General features: G+C 36.1%; 1 long non-coding RNA gene across 1 annotated transcript; it reads right to left on the reverse strand.

Annotated features, from left to right (window-relative positions):
- Nucleotides 1-16,452: 16,452 nt before the first annotated feature.
- Nucleotides 16,453-19,505, reverse strand: LOC112474118. The gene is made up of 2 exons (XR_003044292.1): nucleotides 19,269-19,505; nucleotides 16,453-17,004 (listed from the first exon to the last, which is right to left on the reverse strand). It is a non-coding gene; the product is annotated as an uncharacterized LOC112474118 (long non-coding RNA).
- Nucleotides 19,506-19,526: the final 21 nt, after the last annotated feature.

Here is a 19,526-nt window from a genome sequence, read left to right on the forward strand (position 1 = left end):
AATTAAATACTGCACTTCTAAAATGACTTTTTCAACTCTTTTAACAAAGAGTTCATATCTAATCTAAATTCAACACTGCCCTAGCAAACAAGAGATGGAGCCAAAAGTATGAGTCCATGATTATAATGAGCTCTAACAGGTGACAATCATATGACAAAAAGAACATGCTGCCATAAATGTCTTACTATAAGAAGGCAAGTATTGCAGTATTTAAGTTCCATAAACTGTGGACTTCATTTAGGGAAGACACAAAAAATATAACTATTTTTAATAAGCAATAACCTTAGTTTTGTTTTTGGGATGACATGCTTAACTGTTTTTAAGGCACCATTCAGGAGTATACCAATTTGGACCCAAATTAGTAAATTTCTTCAAAAGTTTTCATGAAACTTGTAATTGTTAAGTGCCAAGAATTAATATAGTGTGCTTTATTACACTACCAACTTCTTTCCTTAAGGGTATAGGACCCAAGAGGAATTGCATTGGATGAGTCCTCTTCTTCATTTTCATAAGATCTGGCTAAGATGATCCCACAGGGCAATCTTCATCAAGAAATCAAAATAATACCAAGGAAATGGTCAAAAGAAAAGCAGAATCAGCTTTTGTACCATCTACATATGTTAATTTTATTTAATCTTCACAAACCTGTGGACTAGGTAGTGATATGCCCATTTTAAAGATGTTAGGACTTAAATTCAGATAAATTCATTAACTTGCTCTTGTTCATACTACTGGCAAGTGACAGAGTCGGGATTTGAAAAGAAAAAGCCAATGCTCTTACACAGAATATGAGGATTGCGGTGGAAAGTGGTAACTGCCTCCCTATATCAATTCACCTCTTTCTCCTTAACAGAATCCCAGTTTTATCTGGGAGCACTGTCACTTGAAATATAAGTCTATGTTTCCCAACCTTTTGCAGCTAATGGTGGTCATGTGCCTAAATTCTGGATGAGATATAAGTGGAAATGTTACATGGGACTTTGGGAAGTATTAATAGTAATTCCTCCTGTGTATGGTCAGCCTGCCTCATTGGCCTCCATTCTGAGTCTCTGGTTCTTAATTCTCAGGCCACACCCAATAGGACTGGACTCCAACTGTGAACTCCATCACAATTGGCTGAAACATTACCCTTCCCCACTTCCAGCTTCTTACCTGTCCTCCGCCCACCCCACCCCACCCCCCCCACAAAGAAGATGCTCCTCTGCTCCTCTTAGTTCTCCACGATGGAAAGTGAATCCAGATGCCACATGAGCACCAAGGAGCCTGTATTCCTACTGGCTTCACTGAAACTGACCAGGGTTCACAGTTCGTCCTTGGTGCCCGGTCACACCTCCCTCCTGCAACTCTGGGATCAGAGTGAAGCTTGGAACCCCAGCAATCTGGCTGGGGTGCTCACTTTTTCCTGGCCGCTGCTGGCCCCATTTCCAGGGCTGGCCCATGGATGCCACACCACATCACAAACACACCTGTCTGCTTTACAATCTCAAGCCCCAGAACTTACAGAACTAGTGCTGCCTTCACTGACCCTTCAAATTAGATCTGCTTTGGCCACTGACATCTGCATGAAACAAAGAGAACTTTGTTGCATGCCACCCCACTACCCTCAACAAGATATTATCAAGCTGTTATGCCTTCTAATGAGCAAAATGCCACATGTACATCCCAGTCAGTACATTCCTGGCCTGTAAGTTGCAAATCTGTTTCAGCTCAAAATGTTCCTTCTTTCTTAGTGTTACCATTCAAAATGCCATTCTATGAAGGAAGGAGGGAGGGCTAGGGGCCAAAACCCTTTTATGATAATGTGATATACCTAACCACTCTTGATTTAAATATATACTTATATAATTAGGTCAGTTTTAAATTATAAAAGTATGCCTGAAATATGACCACTTTTTTCCTACTTTCTGGTGAACAGATATGAAAATGTGTTCTAATGCAAAGATCCTAATGAGATCAGGAAAGTTACTAGGAGACACAAGTTGGCAAAGAGTAAAATGTAAAAGCTTTGTTGAAGCCACAGCATGTAATGAAGTGATTAAGTTTGGTTTTGATTGAGCAAATAGGCATAAAGGAGCTGCTTGTAAGGTAACATTAGTCGCATTAATGTCAACGAAGATGAAGCTCTTAAGTACGAGTTCCCAGGGATAGCTCACAAGGAAAACTAATCCAGGGAAGGGATAAAAGTAGGAGAGCTTATTGGTAATTATTTTAAACAATTTCAAAATCCTTACTTGCATTTGAGTGTGGAAAACCAATGGGGAAATAAATAATTTTTTTACAGGTCTGCTACTGGAGTCAGAGACTGACATTGTTGACCCAGAGTGTACAAGAGAAAAAGGAATTGACTCCATTTTGAACATGCATAATTTCATTCAACATAATGTTGCTCTGAAACCCGTCTTTCAGGACTCCAAAAGACAGAAAGGGGAAAAAAAATGAAATTGACCAGAGAAACATGAGTTCCTCATGCATCTTAAGGTAAACTCCTTATTAACTGGAGAACTAGGTCCAGAAAATCAATCAGCAAGAATAAAAGTATAAGCAGAATTCTTTTTGTGTTGATATAATGTGAAGCTTGCCTTAAGTGAAGGTCTGAAAGGAAAGTCAGTCTGTGATGACCTAACAAAATATATTATTATTAAAATTATTCTGGGTTGTCTCTGTGACTCTCTTATAGATTTAGACACTGCTTCTTTATACCCATTAGAGTTAGGACATGCCTCCAATACAGCAGGTATCATTATATTGTAATGGTTTTAGCTTATCTGACTCCTAATTAAGATTATAAGCTAGTTGGGGTCAGGGACTATTTTATCTGTGGATTTTTGGCAGGCTTGGAGCCTGCCAATGTGTATTGAATTAATTAATTATTTTAGTCCAAAAATAGTAGTATAAAACCAACATAAGGTCAACATTTCTACCAATGAAATGATTTGGGAAAAAATATTGGCGATGACAAAACTGAAACTTGTTTCCTTTAATCTTTTCTCTAAGATGGAATCAAATATAGCAAGTGGGACATCTGTTCTTGACTTTGAGAAGCACATTTTTTTTCAGAAATATGATTCATTGGAAGGAAAGACCACTTTCATATAAAATTACTATGTCAGTGTTGCAAAATTTAGTGGTAATTTAAACACTGCTTTTTTCCTATTTAAGTTTCTTGAAATACATTCGTATTAGTTAGGCTTCTTCAGAGAAACAGAACTATATTTAGAGGGAGAGAGAGAGAGGAATTTGTAAGGAATATTAATCTCACCCAAAAATACACTTACAGAAACTCCTGGAATAATATTTGACCAATATCTGGACATTCTGTGGCCCAGTCAAGTTGACACATGAAATTAACCATCATAACATTCATGTGGCAGTGTCTGTACAGGCCCCGATCACTGTATATTGCTCTGCATAGTAAAGGTTCAGAGTAAATCTTGATTGAATAGACTATTGGTTGTGCATAGCATGGGTTTTGCTTCACAGAGAGCTGGGTTCCTGTCCCTTCTATGCTGATCTACTATCTGTGTGACACTGAGCAATTTATTTCATTTATACACTTCAATTTCCTCATTTGTAGTTTAGGAATAATAATAATAATCATAGTAATTATAATAGAGTCATTATGAGGATTAAAATTGAATGCATGTAAAGCACTTGGCTTGGTGCTGGGCACATAGTATGGAGTCAATAAATGTTAACTATTGTTACAATTATTTCTACACGATTTTTTCCCCTAAGTGAATGATCAATTCTTCAAGGCAGAGAATTTATTTTTAACCTCTCTCAATCACACTCTGTGCTTAATCCATCATGTATATCTGATAACTATTGATTTAATTGGTTTCACATTCTATGACTTTCCTTTTATAATGAGAATGCCAGGGGCAGGACTACTTTTTAATAGCAGAATTTGAGCTCGTGTTTTTCAAAGAAACAAACGTCGGGAAAAGTTCATATGCAATTGAGGTAGTAGGAGAAGCTAGACAAAATCCATGAAGCAGAAATAAGCTCCAAATAGGCTCTGGTGAAAAAAGATAAGGTTCTTCAAAGGAATAAATAAATTTATAAAGGGAAAGGTCTGGAGCACATGTGCAGCATTCTACAGGCTTCAGTTACTTAACAAAATTGATGTGAGTTCATCAATTTTGAAAAAAACTCCAGCCTATTTTGAAGCAAATCCAAAATATCATTTCTTCTCTATATATTTCAATATGCATCGTTTTTTATTTAAAAAAAGAGGACTTCCCTTTTTAATAGCCACAATACTACCACTCCCCTCAACTAAAATCAGAAAAAAATCCTTAATTCTATTAATAGTCAGTGCTCATATTTTCCTTATTGTAATTATGAAAACTTTTTAAAAACTGTTTGTTCAAATCTAGATTATACAAGCAAGGTCCATATATTATTGGTTGATAGATGTCTTGAGAGCTTTTTCCTTTCATTTACAAGTCTCCCCAGATCTCTTTTTTTCTTGCAGTTTTATTGTTGACAAAAAAAAGATCATAGTCTTGCAGAAGTTCTCACTGTCTAGATTTTGCTGATTAAATATTCATGGACTCATTAAATATATTTCTCTAGCCTGTGTATTTTCTACAAATTAAAATCTGAAACTTGATCATTTTTAGTTTTTTAGTTTGTTTGTTTGTTTGTTTGTTTTGTTTTTGGTGGAGGACAAAACTACTTCTTAGGTGTTTATATATTGCCATCAGAAGGTACATGTCTGGTTATCTCCCTGGAATGCAAGAGCTATGATTGCAATGCCTATATGGTGATATTCTATTATATCTTTCTAATTTATTGGCTGTGATACTATAAAAGGAAAACTTTCCCTCATTACTATTAGATCATTCAGAGGTACAGGTCATAATAGGATCATAGACTATTGAAACTATACCTTTATTAAAATTTTAGTAATTAAATTTTGTGTTTGACATTATATTGCAGAATCAATCATTTCTTACCACTGTCAGCTATTAGGTTGTATCTAGAGTCTCTGTACTACACATTTATATCATGAAATAGATGCTCATTTTCAATTAAGGTTGATAAAGAAATATGATATCTAGATTCCAAAGATGAAAAACCAAAATTTTAATATACTTCAATATTATATACTTGATACCAACGTTTTATTGTGGATAAAGAGATAATGAATGGATTCATGTATTTCTTTTGAATTATTTTCTTGGGACAAATTCCTCAAAGTAAAATTAATAAAACATAGAACTTGATTATATTTATGTCCATTGTTCTTTATTGCTATATTCCTTTTCAAAAGAATTGTATTAATTTATAGTATCATCAAGAATGAGTACATAATTTCATTTCAATGTCGACAATTATTAGAATGAAAAGATACGCTCTTTTAAAATCAGATATAAAATGCTATTTTAAAATTGTTTTCACTTGCATTCCTTTAATAACTATCAAGGATGAACATTTTCTTCCATGTGTTTGTTTACTAACTATATTTTCTCTTGAGCAGAAGAGAGATTTTTCTTCAACTATGAAAAGGCATTTCTGAATAACATAACTGTACAGTGAGAGCAGGGAATTTCAGAATCTGAATTCTCAGTTTTCACAAATTGGCTTACTAAGAGTGAGTATAAATATTTCTGGTTTTAATTTCCTTTTTTTGGTAAAGTTGGGCTGATTATACTTTAACCACAATAGAAGGCTATTCAGAAAATTCAGGGAGTTTACATACCCTAAATTCTTATGAAAATGAGTATATTCAATCATTATTTTAAGTATTTTTAAAAGTTTGACTTTAAAATATAAATTTAGCATTATAAAAACAATGTTAATCCAAGATTAGCCCTGAATCTTCTCACATTCAATTATATCCCTAAATCTGGGATCAGGAATTTACTCTGAGTAACAACTATTCTCCTCTGTACATTCCTACTAAAGAAAAAAAATGGAGTAAATAGAAAAATAAGTTAAAAGTTTTTTTTTAAATCAGTTTTTCTGAAACAAAAATCAATTTATTTCACAAATATTAATTCACACATTGTGTTTCTTGAGGATAGGAACAGAAGGTACTGTTTTGGAAAGGAAGCTTCCCTGAGGGTTTCACTATATGATGACATTCCTTCCCATTTTTCCTCCATCCAAAAACCCGGTGGATTTAACAACTAATCCTGTGGCCATCCAGATAGGCCAATGTACTGCCCATTCCCTGACTTTCCAAGCCAAAGCTTGGCTCTGGCCTAATCTAGAGAAGCAAGCAGGAAGAAGGAGAAAGCTAAAGAAAGCGTTCACAGCATAGCTAGCTAGACCTGGCTCTAGGCTAGACTTTGTTTACTCGTCAGGGTTCTCAGTCTCAAGCAATCAAACTGATTTGAACTAATTTAAAACTGACAGGAATTTTTGCTAATCTGTTTTGAACAATTTATTGGCCTTATCAATTTTCTTGACCTATAGAGATAACAATTACAGAGACAAAATGCCCAGGTGACAATGATTTTACAGAAAATTTTATATCTCCCATGAATTTTACTTCTAGGAAATTTAATTAATTGTTTTCCTTAGTATATAATAGACTTTTCTTCTTTTAATTGGCACCTTAGTGCCCAATTAAATAATAAGCATGCTAAACAAAATAGCAATAATAACATATAACTAACTTTTAAAAAACCAATAAATTTATCAAAGGGTTAGGCATAAGAAACCCTAATTTTAAACTTAGCTTGTTAATGATATACTCTGTTTCTATTCTCTTTTTCTTCCATTTCTAAAACTAACGTATAACTGGAAATGATCTAAAAATAATTAATAGCTAAAAGTTCTGTAATCACTCTATAAGTAGTACATGGAATAAGGAGATACTCTCAAAGAATGGGAATAAGACTGCACTCTGGGTATTAAACCAAAATCAACACTGAGATTCACCTTAAAGAAACAAAACAGCCTGCCACCCAATTAATATAGTGACAGTAAGAATGATAGAGAGATCTGGTCTGCCACAAAAATATAGGAAAAGGAGATTCACAGTGTAAATATTGGCAGAGCCTAGTTGATTTGTGCCTTGAGGAAGGGGAACCCAGCTACCTTCTACTATCCGGTCTGTCTGGTAGTTATTTCCTTAAAGCAGAAATGTGTGCACTGGGCTCTCTTAACGTAATGCCATTAAATATAAGTCTCTCATAAATATCTCCTCTTCTAAGCCTATGCTCCTTAAAGTACCTTCTGAATTTGGCTTCTTATGGGTTTTCCATTCAGAGGATGAGAAGAAGAAAACTTAAACATGAACTCCTCTGATCTGTGGTTTTATTTCTCATTGTGAATTAATAAAATATCTTTCTGGTTTCATATGTCAGTCTTTTGGGGATGTATGCTAAATTGACATCCCCAGTCTGAGCAACTTCAAAATATTGATGAAACATTTTCTAATCTGTGATGTTTGGAGCAGACTTCAAAGAACAATGAGTTCTTCAAGTCTTCCCTAGGCAATCCCCTCTGCATTGATGAGTGTCAAGCAAACCTTTTCCATTTTAAAATGTCTACACGCTTATAGTAGCACAGTGAGCTCCAGACCACATCTCCAGAATGTAAGTATAATGGTGTATGCACAGGGATCACATCTAGAAGTTAACTTCCTTTTCTGTCTCTTTTCAGGTGAAACAGACCTCACTTGCCCCATCTCTTTTAAACTATATAATACCAAATAAAGCTCCTAGCACACAGTAGACCTTCAATAAATGTGTTGAAATGATGCCTGCTCTTGTGCATGTTTGTCTCTCACAATAGACAGGAGGCAGCTTACTGTTCCGGAAGTATTTTCATGAGTATGTATGACTAGATCATTTAGTCTCAGAGTGTGGCCCTAAAGTGAACAGAACTTCCCACAACTTAGGTGACTGTTTTTGTTTTTTAACACTCTTTGGGTTGGGGTGGGCAGAGGGGAGGAATGCAAAAAAAACCCAACCAAACAAACAAAAAAACCCAAAACAAACAAACAAACAAAAAAACGAGGATAACAAAATCATCACCAGTTCAGGCCCTCTCTCCAAGGTACTTGCTAAAGATTCAGTCTCCCCTTCCAGGTCCTTTCTGTCTCCCATTAGGGTCCCAGGAGATTCTTACTCCTTCCCTGCTCCAGTCATCAGCAACCACAATAGCTCCTACCTTGGCTTCTCCCCACCAATTCTGATCTCCCTAGGTGGAAGAGTGAGGAACAGCTCCAGCTTCAAGTGTGTTTCTACAATTCTCTCAGCTCAGATCCTGCCTGCAGCCACCTTGAACCCATGGAAAGGTTACCATGGGGCAGGCTGCATCCCTTCCTAAATGCTACTGAAAGTCTCGGATTAATCATCACCAGTGAGCCATGTGGCCACAGTCTTAGGGCCGCAGGTGTGGCTCAGGGCTCAGGAGAGGTAACAGGTGTGTATCTCATCCCTGCTGCTGCTTTGGGGTGAGGTTGCTTGGTGCTGCTGCAGGCTGACTCCTCCACTAGTCTCAGGGGTTTTAGATAGGGCCAAAAGCCCCACCACAAACTTAAATGGGTAAGCAAGAAATAGGTACAGGCTGCTGTCCCAGAAAGAGAGCCAGACTGAGGCTTCCATTAAGAAACCTCCTTGGCCATGCTTCTGATGCCAGATATATCTTCCAAAGGTCTTCTGCTTATTCTTTCTCCAAATGCTACATATGGATAAAACGTACTGCTTCTCCCAACACATCCAGGTTATTTATGCTTTTCCCCTAGTAAATTTCCCTGCTTTGGTGCATGGATGTGGTATATTTAATATTGGGAGATCTAGTGCATTTTGTTAAATAAAACTGAAATTTGTAGTTGGTAGATTTGTTAATTCATGTGTCAGTGCTAAATAACTACCTTTAAAATATACATAGCACTGTAATAACAGCACTCCTTTTATACTAAAGATGAGGTTGTATAAGTGACCTGGACATTTATGTATGCTAAATTGGAGGCTGGCTTTTCATTAGGAATGGAGAGAAAGACGTGATAGATGGACACAGAAGTAGAGAAGCAAAATACAATGCCAAGGGTTTTTAGCTTTTGGTATTTGGTTTTGAACACTAAAATGATATAAAAGCCAAAATAGTTAAAAAGTACATAAAAATGTTATTTTTTTTTATTTTTTTTTTTGTAACTTGCAACTTTTGGTTAGGCTGAATATCAAAGTCGTTATTTTGGGGGCCCATCATAAAATGAATAAGAATGAATAACTATAGAGAGATTATCATAAAATACAGCATCAGCTACATCAGTGAATATAGGCTTGTTGGCAGAATAATGCAAAGTAAAACCCATCATCCTAGTAAATGCATATTATTATGGCTGAGAACCAGTGAGGTGAATAATATTCTCACAGCTTTAAGGTAATTATTGAAAACGTTATGAAATTTAAAATTTGCTATACAAGTAGTCAGACGCAGAGAACAGAGTTCCAGAGCTATTCATGTTGGGCCTGGGAAGCCAACATCAATAATTAGGTCACTTTTTTTTTTTTTAAGCACACTCTAGTAGTTAAGAGGGATTTTAACCTGAGAGAGACCTGGGTTTGAATCCTGGCTCCAACAATTCCTAGATGGGTGATCTTGGGCAAGTTGCTTAATTTTTATGGCCTTACATGAATTTCCCCACTTGTAAAATGGAAATGATTTTACCTACATCCCTGCTAACAGTCAAAATATCTAACAATTAGTACAGCTTGGGCACCAACCATTCAGAACAAATTCTGGCCTTGGCCCTGGAGCAGGGTCCTGGAGGGCTGCTATTGTGACCAGTATTAACTCTTTAGTGTCTAGATTTGATGAGGACAAGGTTGATAGGTCTGCAAAAGAGCTGGGCAACCTGAGAAACTGGGTGGGGAGGGCACTTGGGGAACTTAAGGCAGCAGCTCTCCACTGCCCACTATGGAAGTATATTTCAGTGTTTTAACAAATCTGGCCATATGGCTGTGTAACCTCGTTATGCAGAGTTAATGTGAGGATTAAATGATAAAATATATGTTATTTAGTTCAGGCCTTGGCTTCTAATAAGTACTTAACAATATAGTGGGCATTACTATAGATATTATTACTGTTGTTACTATTAATATTATATAATGTTTGGTGCGTGTATTAAATTGAATAGATTAAAAGACCAATCAGGGCCAAGCAAATATTGCATATTTTCACAGCTTTTCTACTACTAAATGATTATTGTACTCAGGTTGTAAGATTGTGGAAAGTAATATGAAAAACTAGTGAATAATTTTAAGAAAAACAAAGAGTTTTTCTTTTTCAACTCCTACAAAATATTTTATAATCTGAGAATACACCTAGCTTGTCAAATAGTGCAAAATTAAATTAAATTAATAAACATAATTGCATCTGACAAATTATTGACTGTAAATCCAGAGAAGGCACAATATAAAGTAAGTGACAATATTATCAGATTAATTCTAGCATCCTTGAAGCAACTTGAAACTTGATCGTTATTGATAATTTAAAATTCGATGGTATATTTTTTCATTTCTGGCAGTTTACATTAGAGAAAAATAATATTTTTGGCTAAATTAGCAAATGGGTAATGCTTTCTCCTTAATGAAATACATTAGTTCAAATCTTAAGAGTCTTCTGAAAGCTTTCTCAGACTACTCGATATAATAATTCTTCATACTGTGGTTATGCAAAATGAAATAGCTCACCTACTTAATTTTCTTAAAGTAGATATGGATTTGGGGTTTGTGGGTTTTGAGCCTCAACTGTGTCTTGGCACTCAAAATTAAATCAAGTAATTGCCAAATAGCTATCTCATTTTACAATGACCTTCAAGTCTCCAGTGTACAGTTAGTCGTCTAGTGGTTTGGAAAATGTGAATGAGATGAAATGAAACTCTATTGAATTTATCTACAATTAACATTAACGGTATTTTCTTCTTAAAGGCTTTATTTCAGGTATGATAGTAAAGGTCAACAGATTATTCTTTTACTCTACAAAATAATAGTCTTGGTCATTGTAATGAGAGAGGTGTGTCTGAGGACATCAACCACCTCAGTAAGCTCAGAGCCAGAAGTGAAGATCTTACTTTCAATTTTGATTCAAATTTATTTTTTTCACATTTTGATGGTAAGCTCAAAGTTAATTTGCATTACTGATTAACCAATACTATACAAGTTCTGTTATTACCTTAAAAGGGATTTTTCCACTTAAGTAATACTGGGAGAATAGAGGCTGCTATCACATAAACTCTGTTTAAACAGAAAAAGCTTTTTATTGGTACTCACAGTAATCAGATGCACACCATTATTAAATATAGAGTCAGCATACATAATTTTGTTGTCCGTTGATTCTCTAGTTTTCAAAAGGCTCACTCTATCTGAATGATGAAATAAAGACACTTGCTTGCAGAGAAAGAAGCTAAAACCAGCTAGGGATACGGAGAAGAAAGATAGGTAAGAGTAAGATGTTGAAGATCTATTCTCCACAGAGATGATATTGTTGGAGAGAGAAATACAAAGAAGTAACACAGACTTTGAGCACCCCACCCCCAGCACCTTATATTTACAAAACATGTCTTTTAGTCCACAATTCTTTTCTCCGAGCACCATATTGAGGAGATTTCTCCACTTATGACTAATTAAATTTGTTATGAAGAAAAACTCTGGGTAAGTTACAAGAATGTATAATGTTTAATAGTGTGATTATAAAATCACAGTTAAACTGCATCTTTCTATAAGTAGTCAAATTTAATTTAATTAAGCATACTTTTACTATCCGTCTAACATTTAATCAATAGAAATTTGAGCCAGGTGAATAAAGAAGAATTAAAGAGCAGGCTATACTTGCTCACTTACTATATTATTAATAATAATATTAAATAAAATATTAATATTAAAATTAATAAAACATTAAAGTTATTTTAAAACAGATGATCAATAGCAGCAAATGTCCCACTTGGAAGAATGTAAATATGGTACTTTCTGTAATTCTCCCAAGCTGGATGCAGTGACGTATCTCCTCAGACTCCAAGCCAAAGGCCAGGGAGATGCTGAGAACTGGGATTCTGGGCAAAGGCAGAGCGGACAAGAGGAAGAAGGGAATTCCAGGAAAAAGAAACTTCCAGGTCTCAACTGGAGATAAATTCCATCTATATGTTCTACAAGGAGTCCCAATGAGAACCGTTAAGACGCTGAGATGCTCACTCCTCTGTCCATGATCTGGCCCTCAAATAAGAAAAAGTTCTTTCTGGTCCTGGACCAGCACACCCAGCCTGATGCTGAGGAGCATAAGAGTAATTAGTAAGGGAGCGTCCATTTCAGGGACTCTAATGGAGACAGTATTGAAACTACAAGCTATCAAGAGTTTGAATAGCAACTTGATAAAACATAACAGATGGAGCTAAAACTGATGGAATAACCTAAAAACTGGCATCTCTCCCAATATACTATTTAATTAATTAACATGGGATAAAAGCGGAATTTTCTTGCCTGACATATCAAAACAAGTCAATAAAGTAAAAACAAGATGCCATTCAGAATTCTAATGAAACCTCGTGGAACTCTCACATTCACTGAAGTTGTCATTAATTACTGAGTTGGACTAAGTCCTATTAAACTTCACACGCATTATTACATTATTCAAGATTAAAATATATTTACATCTTTCTATACAGGTACATAAATAAAAACGACATACAAAATAATACAGAGGAAAACATATACATAGTGTGTTTGAAAAGTTTACCTTTCCTATTGTGATTATGAGGGTTTCTTCCCTCTTTTCCACAGTACAGTGGAAAGTCATAGAATAATACTTCTAACAGTAATCTCCTGTTGCTGTTTTTTTTTTTTTTTTACAATGATACTATTGTTCCACCATTATATGATTGAACTGAATTTCTGGTCATGCTGGTGATTCCACTGAGTTACCTGCTCTCTCTTACCTTATTTTGGGACTGGAAGTGTAAGCTATGGTCATGAGACAGAGTTTTCCTCTGTCCGTGTAAAGCTAACAACCATCTCTGAGGGTTGAGCCTACAATTTTACACTCATTAATACCTCTGAATAAAAATCAATAAGCTAAGTAATAAAATATGCATACTATCTCCCCATATCTCTCCCTCTAAGCATGTGCATACACACATACATGCATAATCACACACACACACACTGACAACACCATCACCCCTGCTTTGTATAGATAAGGTGCAATCTCCTTTTCTGCAGATAGGCTGTTTCTTCAAACAAGGTCACTGAACATTGATTGGCAAGAAATATTGCCCCATCTAGAAAAGTGGCCACGTCTCAGTTGAATCATTGAGGAACTGGTCAGTGAACAAACAGGTCTTAAGTTGGAGGTGACAGAACTAAGAAATTTCTAAACTTTATCTTCTATGGATCTTCTTTATTCTGTGTATCTGTAATTTCCTGTATAGGTACAGTTAGTACATTTCTGAGGGTTTATAAATGTCTTCACCTAGCTCTGCAAGGGGACCTAACCTTCTTTGAAGGGTAACTTATAAGCTGAGACTTAAATGATGAAGAACTAGCTGAATAAGAAGATAGACAATATCAGAAACAATTTCCAAACTGAGAGTACATGCAGAATGTGAAATGACGCAAAGGCCAGTTTTGGTCCTGTTCTTCTATCCTTTCCTCTGTAGAGAGTCATTTCCAAAGGCAGACCCATCCAGATCCTGTTTATATGTACAAGGAGTGGCCATCTTGCTGTGAGCCATGTTGGGACATTAACCACAGCTAGGTGGGCAATCATAAAGACATTGATAGAGTTCAATTTGTTCTTGCTTTATTTATATGACAAATTTTTTGAAAACATACTACGTTCCAGGCCCTAGGTCAAGTGCTGGGGATACCCAAGGATTTCTCCTGCTCTGGGTTCCTGTAGATCCATTGCCAGATCTCCACTCTCTCCAATTGGGATCTTCTTCTCACCTGACTCCCTGAGAAGTGTAGCTTCTCCTTCTGGTTACATTGTTTCTGCCCAAGCATCCAATCTCCCCTAATCCCAAACCACTGTTTTCAGTCCATCCTAAAGTGCTTCTTCTCATCCGACCTGAGCACAAAGGAAGGAACAAGCTTTCTGCCTGTTATCCAGGATTGCCCAGGATTCTGTCCCATTACACCCTCACCTGTTCTCATCTGATATTCCCTTGCTATTATTACTGTGACTTTCTCACGCCCTTCCTTAGTGGTAAACTATTAACAAAGTCTGATGTTCAGGCTAACACCTCAAACAAGTAGCCACTTTCTTCCTATTTCCCATACAGAAGTCTCTTTGAATGAGTATTTCTCAATACTTACCTTCCAACCCATTCTTCTTGCAATCTTAGTGAACACAGTTATTGATTTCTCTCTTTGACTCAGGATATTTTCTTCTTGCTCACATTTTTTTTCCTCCTTTCATATACTGCTTTACCTGGCTTCAGCCTTTAGCTGGTTTTGTTTCCTTCTAGTCAATTTCCTACTCATACAACTGCACCTTTATAATCAGTGTAGTGAAAATACAGGTAATTGTGGTGTAGGTAAAAGAAATCACATAATCTTCAGATTTGATTATTTGGGGTTCATGGTTATGTCATCTTAAAACTAATCTTTTTGATTTATAATAATGAATAGTTATGCCTTATATTTTCCTTTATTCCTCCTATTCAAAAAAATTGAAGATGGCTTACAAAATACTTACGGCATAATAAGATATTAAGGAAATGGAGTAACCAACCAAAGGGAAACTAAGAGTAGACAAAATAAGTAGTCAGGGTAAAAATATTTCACAAAACATACACTGTAGAGTCTGTGCACTTACTGTAAGTAAGCTTCTGAATTCTTACACGACCAACACATGATGGAAGGAAGCACATTCAATTACACAATTCAAAATGCTCAGAAGATTATAAAACAAACGAGTTGCTCAAGAGAAGCACAGTCATTTGTGGTAATGAATTTCTGCAGGCTCTCATGAAGAGAACAGTGTGATGAGTGAGTGGTGTTCTCAGCTGCACCTCCACAGTAAAAACAGTCGTGGGGTCCCTAGACTTCAGATGTTCATATGATTCCAAACTGCAGCTCACCAATAGTAATCATAGGCAGGGCTAAAACAAGAATATGCAAAGTCAGATTTGTGATCATTATTCTTTAATCTCAGGATAAAAGTTAGATCACCTACATAAAGTGCAAAGTCTTAAGGAAATCTTCCATTAACATTACTTTTCCCAACTGATCATTTCTGCACACCAGACAGGCGGGTTGGCAATTCAGAGTATATTTATTTCCACTAATACTCCGCGGAATTGGGAATAGGGTTAATGTTGTTTTATAAAAGTTAAGGAAAAAGAAGGGAACTGAGGAAATATTTGTGGGCTAAGCCGAGATTTCCCTCAAAAAAATTTAATTTTGGATCCATTCTAATACAGCTAAAAGGGCAAATGCCAAGATTTTGCCATTGAACACAACTGGAATGATTAAACCTATAAAATCTATGAAGCAGCTGTTAGCAATACCTACTTATGCAGTCATTGTTTCCCTTTTTCTTTTTAGTTGTGGTAAAATACACATACAATTTATCATGGTGACTATTTTTTTAAAAATGTACAGTTCATTAGTATTAAATATTCATAATGTTGTACAACCATCACCACCATCCATCTCCATAACTCTTTCCATCTTATAAAACTGAAACTCTATACCCATTAGATAAAAACTCTTCATTCCCCTCTCCTCAGCCCCTGGCGACCACCATTTAATTTTCTGTCTCTAAGACTAAGACTGTCTCTAAGACCTAATGCAGTCATTTTAATCAGAAAAACAAAACACAAAAACCTCACTCATAAAATATCTAACCCAAAGCAATGAGACTTCCTTGTTATGTCCATAAGATAAAGTATTACAATATTAATGCTTCTAGACGACTAAATAATTTGATCTCTTGTATAAGCAAAATAACCAAAAGTTAGTTAAGTATTGGAGATTATTAATAGCAGCTTTGGTTTTGCTGCAGCTGCTCAGAGGCCATCAGTCTTTCTGTCAGTCACAGGCTGCTTGTCTTTTTAAGCTCCTCCTCTCTTATGATAAATAAATCTAAGTCAAAAACATATAAAAGTTCGTTTTTCTGTTTTGGTTTTTTTTTTTTTACAAAAGAAGTGATAGCTGTATCTAGTTCATGCAAAAGTAGTATCAAGTTATCAAACGTTAAGGCAGAAGGAAGGTGCAGAACCTACTTATGCTTTACATATTTGTACTTTTCAAGAAAGAGATCATTTTTATGGCTTTCAGTTCTCACAATGGTTTTCAGTTTCAGTTCTGTAAAAGCATAAATAGCCAAAAATTAAAACCGCATTCGTATCACTCAGTCCACAATGGATAACTGTTTGAAAAACTTCCAAGAAAAGTTACAAAAATGTAATGTGATATTGTTCCTAATGAATTTCTTCTCAAGGTGATAAAATATATAATACTGATCAGTACGGAAAAAGCTTGCCTGAAGTCCGTTTTTAATTTAATTTTATTATTATATTTTTAACAAGTTAGTTTTACATTGTGTTTGTTACACTTACAACAATAGCATTAAGAAAAACATGATAATTTACTAATAGCCTCAAAATCCCAACAAATCAACCTTTTTGTATACTGCTACGGCCTCCTCAACTCAGTCCTTGTCCATATGCATACATTAATTTAGTTTTACATATTTGTATTTATTTTACAGTGGTTGAGAGATAGGGTTATCCTATAAGATGGATGGAGAAAAATCACAGAGGACATCAGCTGTGAAAAAAGCTTTAGAGGCCGAGTCCCAAAAGCCTTGCAAGACCATTATCCCTTTTTCAAGGTTCTCCGACATGTATTTTTTCCTGTGGTAGCTCTTATGTGCAGATCCCACGCTCAGACATGCTGGTGTGCAGGTTGGGTGTTTTTTCTTGAGTTTTAGATGTTCAGCTTGTTGTTTCAAGGGGAGAGATATGGAGACATCTCTCACTCTGCCATGTTTCTGACGTCACTCCTGTTTTTTATTTGCCCAAAGTCTGGTCTAGAAATTCTGGAAGGATAATTAATCAGAAAGAAAATGCTTTTTAAGCAAAATAATTTCGAGTATATTAGATTTATGATTTTGAGAAAGTGGAAAGTTGCCCTTTTAAAAAATGAGATAGAGTAGACTCTAGTGCCCATCTGATGGCACCATTATTTCTATTCGCTATAGAAATAATTAAGGCAAGACTCGGTGTCCTCCAATCAGACTAACCCTTGAAGAGTTGTGCTCTAAGTGAAAGGATGGAATCCACTGGTCTTACTGCATAGCTTAGGATCTACTAAAATCATTCAGTATACTTTGCTTTTTATCACTTTGATATTCTTGAACTAATCATTTTTTTCCTAACTACTCAGGTATTGACATTAAATTATTAATTTAACAAATATTAATCAAGTACCCTTTAGACACTATAGGTACCAAAATGAATGAGCCAGGAATCTTGACCTTACCAAGCTTATAGTCTCTGCTTTCTATTGATGGTCCAAGATGTTCTGAAAAATATCCCTCTTTGTTGTTGTTATACCTGAGAATCTCTATTATATCAAACCAGGAGATGTCTTTTTTTCCCCCTGGGAATGAACACATCTCACGTGTATAACTAGCACAGATTTATATTAAGTTTACACAACAAAAAACAATATTTACACTATTAATTCAGTGGCTATTATGTGATGATGATAAACTATTCTCCTGGAAGGTATGTCACTTCACTTTGAACAGCTTAAATTTCAGTTTCCTTGTCTATCACCAGAGTACAACTTCCTATACCATGCTTTACTTCTGGCTCTTCTCCAGTCCAGCACTTTTGCATTCTATGTTTCACTCTGGCAATAATTTCCTATCTGACTTTTCTTTTCTCTCCAACCTATCACATAGAATGTCTGTGGGATAACATTCTAATTTCATCTTGTCATTTCCTTGTTCAGAAAATTCTAGGGATTGCCTATTTCCTGTAAACTTGTGATTAGCCAGAAACTGTCCCAATACTCTGTCTCTCTTATTTACCCAAGCCCAACCCCTATTACTCCAAATTAGAAGCTGGACTTCAAACATCTTCAACTTTCTTCACTCTTTAGGTATTTGTTCTGCAGTTCTTCCTGCTGGAAAGCCCCTACCTCCACCTTCCCTTCATCCTCCCATTTCAAGTTCAGTTTAAATTTAGCTCTTTTCTTCTGAACTCTTCCCCAACTGCTATTGCCCACGAGTTTCTGAAATTAATGATGATTATCAGTATAGTTCTTTAGGACTTAATCCCATATTGACTTGGATTGGATTTAACTGATTTCTCTCTGTAACTACTCTTTCCAACTAGATTGTACACACCACCCAGAGAGAAGGGACTCACCTTAAAAAGTTGCTTGTGTGTCTCTTCCTAGTTTTAAGCAGTTGTTATGCAGACATTTGGTGCTCAATACGTTTAAGAAATAGCAGTGGAATGAATCAGTTATCACTAACTCCAAATACATTTTTTTTTTCCTTTCTTTTACAGTGTCTGCCTTAAATCCTGTGTATTCCCAAAAAGATGCATTTCAAATCTTTCCAACCACAACCAACAGGAAGAAATTCTTTTCATATTGTGACAAAACAATACATATTGCTTACATTGTGCTATATACTGTTTTATCCTATTTTGAAAAATACTGATCACGACACACTAAATTGATTATCTCACCACTAAAAGATTATAATCTATAGTACAAAAATACTCTATGCTCTTTGAGTTAATGAGGTGTATAATATTGGTCTTGAAAATGTTTAGAACAAAACACTGCTTTGAGTGCTCATTTTGTTCCTGTCAATTTGAGTTACAATTATGATCTTTACACAGTTATCTTGAAAATAATTATCATATTCCGCCATAGCATTTAGAATCAATTCCTCCTTCCACTTCTATCTACTGAAATTTGGGATACAGTTAAGTAATAATTCACAGAGTCTCTTTCCATAAAGTATTTCTCACCCTGACCTGTTCCATTTAGCTAGGCAAAACAGAATATCTCGTCCGTTCTCCTGGAAACACTGGTTTTTCCACAGGGGGATCAGGCAAAGGAGAGTTGCAATCCCTTTCAAAATTAAAGGTAGTGATCAAGATTCCCCAACTCAGTCGTTTACTAAAGAAGGCCGCGTTATGCGTTGAGACAAAGGCTTGACAAGTCAACTGAACCCGAAGTGGAGACCTCTGGGGATTAACCTCCAGCCACTACTCTCGAGACGGTTGCGTTTCTGTGTTGCGGGACAGGGGCAAAGAAAACAGAGAAGCAGAAACCGACCTGCAACAGGAGGCAGAAATAGAGCGGTCGGTCAGAGGTTGCAGACTCCGCAGAAAGACAGACACACAGATGTGGCTTAATCCTACCCCTGAAAAGGGGAAAGGAGGCAGAGAGCAAGCACCGCGCTCGAGGAGAGCCCCACACCTTTCCACTGCCGAGGATGTTCCCGCCCACACGGATAAGCCCAGCTCAGGACCCGAGCAGGGCGCGCGGGGAGCCTGGGTCCACGCAGCCCCTGTCGTCACGTCCGGGGGGCGG

The sequence above is a fragment of the Pteropus alecto genome, unplaced genomic scaffold (assembly GCF_000325575.1).
Source record: "Pteropus alecto unplaced genomic scaffold, ASM32557v1 scaffold88, whole genome shotgun sequence".
NCBI classification, from domain to species: Eukaryota; Metazoa; Chordata; class Mammalia; order Chiroptera; family Pteropodidae; genus Pteropus; species Pteropus alecto.